Genomic DNA, 10,805 nt, shown 5'->3' on the forward strand with positions numbered 1-10,805 from the left:
AAACATTTACTGAGTATCATTAGATAATGAGTAGGAAACTGGTGTTGCAAGGTTAATAATTCCTCACCTAATCAAGGTCATAGTTTAGTGCAATTCATTCAGCAATCAAATTACAGAAGGAGACATATTCGGAGTACATGGAAGTGCATAAGAGGGGCCGCTAACTCAGTCTGTTGGGAGAGCTTTCTGGGATATGAAACATTCTAGTGAGCAGAGGGGACTTCCCAGAAAAGGTAATATCTAAGTTAAAGAAGAGCTGTTAACTAAGGAATGCAGCAAGTACAAAAAAAAAAAAAAAACAACCCAGAAACATGGTCATATATCATGAAACATAGAACTGTCTTGGAATTGAAAGTAGCTCAGTATGTTTGATGTGTAGAAAATTTAGGGGACATGATAAGAGATGAAACTGAAGTGGCAGACAGGAACTGTGTTATTAAGGATAGGTGGTTAGGTGTAGAGTTAAGGTTTTAGTGTTAGAATTTGGACTTTCTTCTGAAGACCCTAAAGAATGATCATTTGTAAATGGCATGGAAAATAGATTCGGAAAGTCAACACTATAAATAGGGAGGCTATTTGATTAGGATGAGATAGATTTGGGGAAACTCAAGCATAACTCCCAGTTTTCTAAGGCTTTGGCAGTGAGTGAATTATATGGGCATTTAGTCAAAGAAATCCAGAAGCAAGCAAAGGATAGATAGGCAAAATGATAAATTTCACAGTGAACATCTTGGGACTGAGCAGTGAGTGGAACTCCCATGGGTACATCCAGTAATCATTTGTTCAGTAGTAGGAAGATCTGGCTAGAGACATGGATTTTGAAATTCCTGACATATGACTGGTAATTAATGCCTTGGGAAGTAAAGAGAAGAGGGTCAGCAAAACCATGAGCATAGAGAGCACTGAAGGAGGGCAGAGAGGCAGAGTCTACAAGAGTCTGGGAATGAATAGCCTGAGAAGGGATGGCAGGAGAGAGGCATTTTGCAGCCAAGACAGGAGAGAATCACAAGAAAGATCCAGAAACTGGCCATGTCAAATGTCATAGAGAATTAAGGCAAATTTAATACAAAAAAGTGTCCAACAGTTTCAACAACAACTTGTTCATTGATGACCTTTGCCAGAGTTTGGTAAATGTCAGAATAGAGAGCTCAGTGGGGTAAGGAATGGGTAGATGTGAGAAAGTAGAGCATGAAAGAGAGTAAAGGGGAGAGACACAGGACCGAAGAGAAAAGGGTTAAGGGAGTTATTTTTGGGAGGTGAGACTCGTAACAGCGGCTTTATATTCAAAGCACTGAGAACCAGCAAGGCAGTTGAAGACCCTGAGTAGGTAGGAGGGGCCGGTTTCCAGAACAAAAAGGAGGCTGGTTTTGGGGTGGGTGGGAACTATGAACCGACTTATGTGGTCCTTACTTAATGCCTTCTATTTTCTTTTGAGTGAGGACGAAGGTAGTAGCTTACAAGTTTGAGGAGAAAGGTGACATTAGGAGATATTTCATATGAGAAATGAGGGAAAAGTTAGAAAGAGCCCATGTAAGGATTTTCAAGAAAATTTGAAGGATTCTTAGTTAGGCGTGGGAGCAAAAAACACTGGAATGTTGTGTTGATTTAAAATTTTGTCATCTGGGTGAGATGGAAGGAACAAAAGATACAGGGATTTGAGGAATCCACCAGAAAGTATATAGTTGTAGTGTGCTAAGGTATTAGGAGTCAAAGTAGGTAGTAGACTAACAGATTAAAAGAAAGGGGCCAAGGGTCTCAGGACTTCTGAAAGGGCAAACATCTTGTGTGGTGGAAGCCAGAGGTGACTCTTTCCAGCCATTCCTGAGTAATAGTATATTCTGCTTGAAATTTGTCTTCACTGTGATCTTATAAAAGGAAAAAAAAAAAAGTCTTTTATTCTTCTGTGTTGTTATTATTATAACTAATAATAATGATAATAGTTCACATTTACTGACTTCCTCTGTACCGGATTCTAAATACTTAATATCTATCTTAGTTCATAATTCTAACAATCAGCCAATGATATGGGCCCTATCGTGTTCCTCCCATTTTAGAGAGGTGGTAGCAGAGAAGTTACACTGTAAGAAGGTATATTCGTCAGCTTTTTCTCGGTTATGTTGTGATAACAAGCAACCTCAAATCTCGGTGACTTACTACAATGAAAGTAATTTTTTGTTTGTTTGTGTTTTATGTATCAGGGGTAGCTGGTCCTCTCTTCAAATGTCTTATTCCTTCTACTCATTTACTTTATAAGTAGGGTCACCATATGTCCTCCATTAACTAGGATAGTCTGCACCTGTTAATTCTTGATAATTCTTCCTTTTAGAAGTGTCCCAATATAGATGATTATTTGCTCATCCCATTTAAAAAACAGGGAATGGAAGAGATAGTGAGAAATCATCGTTTATGGAAGGTTTTACGTAAAATACTGTGAAAAAGGTCGAGAGACATGGCATTTCTTCCTTCACTGTTTCCAAGGGTATGCCCAGGTAAAATCCAAGTGGAGAACGATGTCTGTGCCTCTCATTTAGCCATGCATGCAAGAATCATCACCCATCAGTATGAGTCATGTGCCTTCAGGCCAGGGCAGAGAAATGTGGGGCCTCACAACTTTAATAGACAGGCTGTTTATGGTAGGTGACACCCTGTAGCTGGGAAGGAGGTGGCAGAGACAAGAAATACCCTTTAAGGTGGAAGTACACCCAGGGGCATATCTTTCGGCAGCAGCGGCCGGCACCAACACGTAGCATGAAAGCGTGCGCTAGGCCTAGTGCATAAACCCAGGCGTGGGCTTGTTCGGAACACACAGGCAGCTCTGGGCTATTTCTTTAAGCCCATTACCCTGCATAACCCTGGTCATGCTGAAGAAATATGTCCTGGTGAGTTCACCACAATATCTTCAGAATCAAATGGGGGATATCCTATTTTCTGCTCAGTGGAGGCTCCAATCATAGAAGGCAGCATGGGAAGAATGGTGCCTCATAATTCGGTACCCCCAAGTCTCACTGGCAGTTTTTCAAAAACTTCATGCCATGTCTCAAGGAAATTCTATCTCTTTGGGAGTCATAAGAGTTAATTTCATGAAATGTTATTAACTTTACCTTGAACACAAATTTCTCTCTTTTTTTATAAAACCACCAAAAAGTACAACACAGACTTCGCACGGAAATCTTATTTTATCTCTTAGTTGTAGAATAAATGTAGTGTATTTGTAAAGGGAACTTTAAAAACTTTTATTTAGGTGACACTGGTTTATAACACGTCATGTTTGGGGGGTATAGGTCCACACCTAGTCACATGTGTATCACCACACTATGCCCACCGCCAAAGCACCATAAACCTGCTAGCATAGCCCACTGTGCCCCCTACTCCCGGGTTCCCCTCCACCCTCTGGTAGCCTTGGTTCTGTGGTTTGTTTCTTTATAGTCTGCATATGAGAGACATCATCTATGATGTTTGTCTTTCTCTTTTTGATTTATTTCACTGAGCATAATCCCCTTTAGTTCCATTCATGTTGTCCCAAATTGGCAAGATTTCACCTTTGTTTTTATAGCTGAGTAGTATCCCGTTGTGTGTATAGGCCACATCCTTCTAATCCACTCATCTGTCATTAGGTTGTTTCCACAACTCAGTATTTTTAAGTGGTGTTGCAATGAACATAGGAGTGCATATGTCTCTTAGAATTCATGTTTTTGCACTCTTCTGGTAGATACCTAGGTGTGGAATTTCTGGATCACATGATCGATCTGTTTTCAATATTTTGAGACACCTCCCTCTGTTTTACATTGGGGTTGCTTGTGTCTACATTTCCACCAAGAGCATATGAGGGTTCCATTTCCTCCACATCTTCACTACTCTTGTTGTTAATGGTTTGTGAAATGGGCCATTCTCACGGGAGTGAGGTGAAATCTCATTGCCATTTTGATTTGCATTTCCCTGATGATAAGTGATGATGAGAATTTTATCATGGGTAACATTTTTCCCTATACTTAAACCATTTCAATACCATGTCTTCTCTCCCTTGCTCACCTACTTAGCTTCAATTTATTTTTGTTTTGTTTTTCTTTTTTTATTATTTTAATTTTGGGGCACATTTTTGCTCTTCCATATGTGCACATGTTCCACTCAGCCTCCACCAAACCCCCTGGGCCAACACTCTACTTCCCTTCCTCATTTCTCTCTCTCTCCCACCCCTTCCCCCTGGTAACCATTAAATTCTTTCACTGAGTTCCGATTTATTCCTACTGTATTTTGCCTGCTTATCAGCATCCAATTTAAATCACAATGGCATTTTCCTGGCAACCTGAAAGCTTGGTCTCTTTTGTAGAAAGTTTGTTTTCCCTTATAATGATTCCAGGTTTCTGGGGAGCCTGTCGTGCCCGCTCTGTGCTGGACCTTATGGAAAGTTAACTCCATTCTCACACCTTTTGGCTGGGGAGCCAGGTGACTCAGGGCCTGGTGTGGGCCTGGGAGCCAGGAGATCCTCACTGATGCCTGCTTTGCCTGTGACTCACTCTGGGGCAGCCACTTTCCTTTTGTCACCTCTGTCTGGAAATTGAAGAGCTCAATTCTAGTCTTTTCCCTCTCCAGAAGCAAGGCAATTTAACCCTTTTTGCATGCATCAAATGTCCAAGTTTTAAATGCTAAGAGACAAGCAGGAATGTCCAGGACAGAAGACTAATTGAGATTTTCATTGGCAGGATTATATTCTGAGGAAGGGCATACTATTAATATTTTTCTCTTCTCCCTTTCTGCTTTCCTTCCTTTCCCTTTCGTAACTGCTTCTAGATAAGAACGTACCTTCTTTGTATGGTCAATTCCTTAAGGAAAAAAAATCCATGTTACTACATGGTTCCTTTTGGACAACTTAAGTAAGCAGAACCAGACGGTGCCCAGCCCTGTCTTGTAGGCCTGAGTGTTTCTGAAAGTGTATTTAACAATTATCTGCTTCCGGAGAATCTGGGAGGGGTGGTTTGTTGGAAACTCAGACTCCTGGGTCTCATTCCAAATCCCTAAAACAGAATCTCTGGAGGTGGGGCTTCGAAACATACATTTTAAATGCACATTGTCAGGAGAGTCTTATACAAAGTTCAATGTAAGAAGCACTATCTGGGGCAGCGCTTTAATGTGAAAGTGTGGGATTTGGCACTAGGCTCTGCCACTTACTGATTAGGTGATTGGTGCAGACATTTAATATTGCTGAGTCTCTACATCTTAATTTGTAAAGTGGTAAAAAAAACAAACAGACAACAAACACTTAGCTTACAAAGCTGGTGTGAAAATCAAATGAGCTAAAAGTGAAATTCCTTTAAAGGTTATAAAGTGTGACGCAAATTATTATTTATAGGAAACCAGTCAGGGAGGGAAAAGGGGGGGGGAAGGGGGGGAGGAAGGAAGGGAGAACAGGAAAGGGAGGGAGGTAAGGAGAAAGAAAATGATAAAGAGAAAAAGAGAGTCCCATTGTCTGGTATAGACAATCAGAGAGTGGAGGAAAGTAGGTCAGTAATAGAAAATTAATCTGTGGGATGAGGGTGGTGCTTGTGGGGAGATACCAGAAGATCTGTTATCAATGGTACCGCTAATTATAAGCTACTTATTTCTAGAACATGAAAGTAGGAGGCTTAAAGAGGGGTTTGTCATTCTTTTAAAAAAAATTGCAAAAAACACACCATAAAATTTATCATCTTAACCATCTTTTAAGTGTGCTGTTCAGTAGTGCTCAGTATATTCATATTGTCAATTTTTCATGTTGCAAAACTGAAAGGATACAGCTATTAGACAAGTCCCTTCTTTCTCCTGCCCTCGGTTCCAGGCAATCACCAATCTACTTTGCTTCTAGATACATCATACATAGTGTCTGTCTTTTTGTAACCGAATTAATATTTCACTAGCACAGTGTCCTCAAGGCTTATTATTTCACTAGCATGACGTCCTCAAGATTTATCCATAGCATAGAATATGAAAAAAATTGCCTTCCTTTTTAAAAAATTTTATTTTATATATATTTTATATCATTCTACTTTTTTGCACAATGCATGCTTTCTCTTTTCAGGTGTAGTCCCCACAAAATTCCCATCACCAATTTACCGGTGCACCATCACCATAGCCCCTTGTGTAAGAACACATTCCCTTCCCTGTTTTTTTTTTTAAAGATTTGTTTATTTATTTATTTATACAAGATCCAGGGTACAGACCAGATGCGCGGAGGGTGAGAGGATTCACCAGAGACAGAGCAGGGAATAAAACAGGCAGACTGATGAAACACACTGCTGAGGGGAGCAGCGGGCGAGACAGGAGAGGCCTGCTGCGCCATGTGGGACCCTCGCCAGCAGGCCAGGATCGAACCGGCACTGCAGTTCCCTGTTTTGATCTCTCACCTTTCCCCTCCCCTGCACAGTGTCTCTGATTAATAGTTTCCTGTTAATTTTTTTTTGATTTATTATAAGAATTGCTTTCCATTTAAGGGCTCAATAATATTCCCTAGTATGTACATGCTACATTTTGCTTACATGGGAGCAATATGTCATCTATCTGGGGACTTTTGGGTGTTTCTACCTTCTGGCTATTGTGAAGATCGCTGCGAATAAGACTGAGCAATCATTTCTTTGAGACCACGCTTTCAATTCTTTTGGATATATACCATGAAGTGGGATGCTAGGCTTTTTTTTTTTTTTTTTTTTTAAAGTTGCTGTCAGTCACAGTGATTTTAGAACACATGAATTGGTCACCTCACCTAGTGGAGAAAATACTCTCATTTATTTAAGGAAATGGTGTTTTATTTCTCCTAAAAAAAATCTCACAAAGTTGAAAATTTGGTACCAATTCTAGTTCTTTGGTGTAAAAAAATAAAAGTTTATTTAAAAAATAATATTTAGTAAACAATAAAGGAGTTTCTAAAACTTAGGACACAGCTTTATATGAGACTGAACAGATTGCCAAATATCTCTTGCTTATCCCCTAATAAGTCTTAAGCTAATTAATAAGAAATACTATGAAATTTATTAAAGTATGGATTGAATATCACCTGACTTTAAGTATACCTGAAAGAAAGGTCAAGGTTTGTTTTTGTGTTGTTTTTATTTTATTATTTGTGTGTATAGAGGTGTGTGTGTGTGTGTGTGTGTGTGTGTAGAAGAACAGGGGTGTAGGCCAGAGGTGCGGGGAGTAAAAGGATTCACCAGAGACAGAGCGGGGAGCAGAATAGGCAGATCTACTGAAATACACTGCTGAGGGGAGCAGCGGGCAAGACAGGAGAGGTCTGCTGAGCCATGTGTGTCACCTCCCTGGCCAGGGATTGAACTCAGGACTGTGCAGTGATAGCTCTTAACCATTAGGCCACCAGGGAGGCCTCTTATTTTATTATTGACTGGAAAGATTTTTCAATATGCAAATGTTTTTCTTCCAAAGCTGTTCCATTGTGATCTCAAAAATCCATGTTAAGTACTTTTCCGGAGAATTTCTTTTCTTAGAGCCATGAAAAATTTACCTAAGTTTCGGGCAGTGAACTTCTTGATGTTCTGGAAGTATTAATTTGCAATGAGCAGAGAATGCATCCTGGCAGGAGGCTGGGGTCATTTAAAGAGATTGGACAGAACATCCCTACCGCATGGGGTTTGCCCAATCCCGGGTCTGCACATTCTCTTGCGGGCAGCCCTGCTGCTGCTGCCGCCGCTCCTGTCCCTCATGGAGTGTTGTCTTTAACTATACCCTGGCTCATGTCATCCACTCTGTCCATCAACAGTTGTACATAGATTTCCCCCAAATGGTTGTAAGATGAGCAATTTATGTTTATCTGCTATACCTGACTTCTTATAAAGCGCCCACATTAGGACGTGGGTCAGATTTCTATTATAATTGACACTTCTTCAAATGCACATTGAAAGGTGATACTTGCCTTTTTCAATACTTCAGGACAAAAATCCTTCTCTTTACAAGCTTCCATCTTTTTAGTTGTCAGTCCACATGTCTTCTAGGAGAGACACCTTGGCGATTTATTTGGGCCCATACATGAGAATGACAGATTCCTCAGTGGCATGCTGGCAAGGCATGGAGAAGCCAGGAGCACCCAGGTGACTAACAAGCCATGGTATGTGGGCTAGTAACAGCCCGTGTGGAAATGACCGATGTGAACGTGGTGAGGGTTGTGCGTCACTTCCATCTGATGCTGGACTTCCCCAAAGTCAGCACTTTTCCTCCATGAGCTGGAGGAAAGGAAAGCAGTGGGTTATTTCCCGACTGTTTGGTACATCCAGGCCCAAACCATCTCAGTTCCTTGACCTTGCTAATGTTTAGTTATCTTTATTATGTTTATTTATTTTAGAGAAATAGACATGGGGAAGAATTTATTGAGGAGAAAAGGAACAGAAACAAAGAGGGACTCCCAGGCTTGCCGAAGCAGGGAGGGGCAAAGACGCCCTGTTTAATTATCTGCAACACACCTAGCTGTCTGTCTGCGCTCGCTTCACAGCCAGATTTCTGGAACCCCTCTTGCCCTGCTGCACCCGGGGTGGAGCTGAAGAGGTGGCGGCAGAGCCAGTGCCTTCCTGGCTTTCCCTGCAGGATTCCATCTTTCCAGCCAGCCAGGAAGAAAGAGCTGCTTTATGTCCTGAATGCTTAGTTTTTAAATGTCCCCTAGCTGTGATTGCTGTGTGCTAGGCCTGGCTACCAGCTCAAGGCATGATATTCACTGAGGCAAAGCTCAGTGTTAATAGTAATGTATTAGTAGTATCTATTGATAGGTAATAGTAATCTATTAATAGTAATCATTGTTGATAGTAAATCTATTTTTCACCTAGTGTTCTCTGCAACATTTGCAATATTGTTTAGATGCTTCTCATCAAATCAGATTAGACTATCATTGTTTTTAGTCATCACATGACTGACAAAGGCTCATACTTGGGAGTAGAATTGTTACCTCCACTGTCTTGAAATTCATGTATGCTTACAGAATTTGTACTATCTTCAACTAAGGTACTTTGTAGGAAAGTCTGCATGCCTCTTACCAGTTTGTGGGGCGGGGCTAATAGCAATGAAACTAGATAATATCTGTGACTCCTCCACTTAACTGGGCAACCATAAATCTAGTAGTGGCACTGCACAAAGCAAGGAGGAAATAAGCATGTGTGGGAATGAAGGCAACCCCTGCCGCAGGACACCTGCCTGCTTTCCTGACATGTAAATGCCTGGCACATGGATCCAATGAAATTGCTAGTGTTTGCCCATATTACACATTGATAAGATCTAATTTTGAAGATAATCTATATATTAAATAGAAATACTAATTTTCTTCCTGTACCCTAATGGAGTATCTTGTATACCATACAGGTACATACCCCTCACTTTCAAGTTGGCTGTTTTAGAGACTCTCCAGAGGAAAGCCACGAAAAATGTAAAATACTCTAAAAATCATAAATGATTTAAAGCAATACGTAGTATTAAAGAAAAATTGGAAAATGCCAGTAAATGAAAAAGACAAACAATTCCAGGAATATAAGTCTCTGTGTAGTTTCTTTAGAATATGATGGACTCTATCAGTTGGGGGTCTTACCTGTAAGAACAGAAAGCAGCCTGCTAACCTGAAGCAGGGAGGATTTCTGAAGACACCTGGGCTGAGGAAGGGGTGCTGACAGAATGCACAGCAGCCAAGCGGGCTTCCAGGGGCACAGAGGCAGGAAGACGAGAGAGAAAATGGCTCATAAACAGCACAGGCCGCCAAGGGCTCCTGCTGCAGTGCTCCCCTTGCTCTGGCTCAGGACAAAGTCCGGGAGAGACAAGTGCAAGCTGAGAAGGCTCCTCTGCATCCGTCAGTCACAGAAGGCGGATCATTCTCCGGGATCATCCAACTGGCGGCTACACCCAACTGGGAGGACAAGATACTCTAGTAAGAAATAAGGGTGCTCTGGTATGTGTAAATAAAAATAAAACTTTAAAAAAAAAAGAAAAAATAAGGGTGCGACTGGGGAGAAGAAATAAACATAATAAATACCCATTGCAGGAGCATATTATACATGCTATTATGCAATCTGCATTTTAAATTTGTAGATCATAAATTATCTTTCTGTGCTAAGGTATGGTTACCTAAAATACAAAATTTTTAATCATTAAATAGTGTCCAATTATTTAGATGCTTATTTATTTAATCAGTTCCTTACATTTAAACAATTTCCACATTTACTCTATTATGACAAATTGTGATGACCATCTAGGTAGTTAAATCAGTAATTATTTTCTTAGAATACATTTCTAGAAGTGGAACTGTTGGGTCAACTTTAATGAGGTGGGGACCTGTTTTTAAGAAGGTTTTTTGTTTAAAGATTTATTTATTTATGCATGCAAGAACTGGGGAACAGGCCAGAGGTGGGGGGAGTGAGAGGATTCACCAGAGACAAAGTGGGGAACAGACAGGAAGATTGACTGAAATACACTGCTGAGGGGTGCAGAGGGCAAGTCAGAAGAGGTCTGCTGTGCCATGTGTGTCACCTCCTTGGCCAGGGATAGAACTCGCGCTGCAGTGGCTGGATTGCTTCATAGTGCTGTGTCTTAACCCCTCGTGCCACTAGGGAGGCACCTTAACTAAGGTATTTTTAAGCTGTCCCCAAATAAGATTATTCCCACATCTCAAATCCTCATCAGCATACCTTTTTTAATTTTACCAATTTGATAGGAAAAAAATTATATTTCACTAATTTTTCTTAATTGTGTTTTGTTGATAACTTGTGCTTTCTAAAGGCCCATGACAATGTGTACTGGATCAATTGGATTAGCTCCAGGAGTCACCAAATTTAAGCCTCACAGGTTGTTTCCTC

This window comes from Talpa occidentalis, unplaced genomic scaffold (assembly GCF_014898055.3).
Source record: "Talpa occidentalis isolate TD23 unplaced genomic scaffold, MPIMG_talOcc4v2.1 talOcc4.14, whole genome shotgun sequence".
Classification (NCBI taxonomy): domain Eukaryota; kingdom Metazoa; phylum Chordata; class Mammalia; order Eulipotyphla; family Talpidae; genus Talpa; species Talpa occidentalis.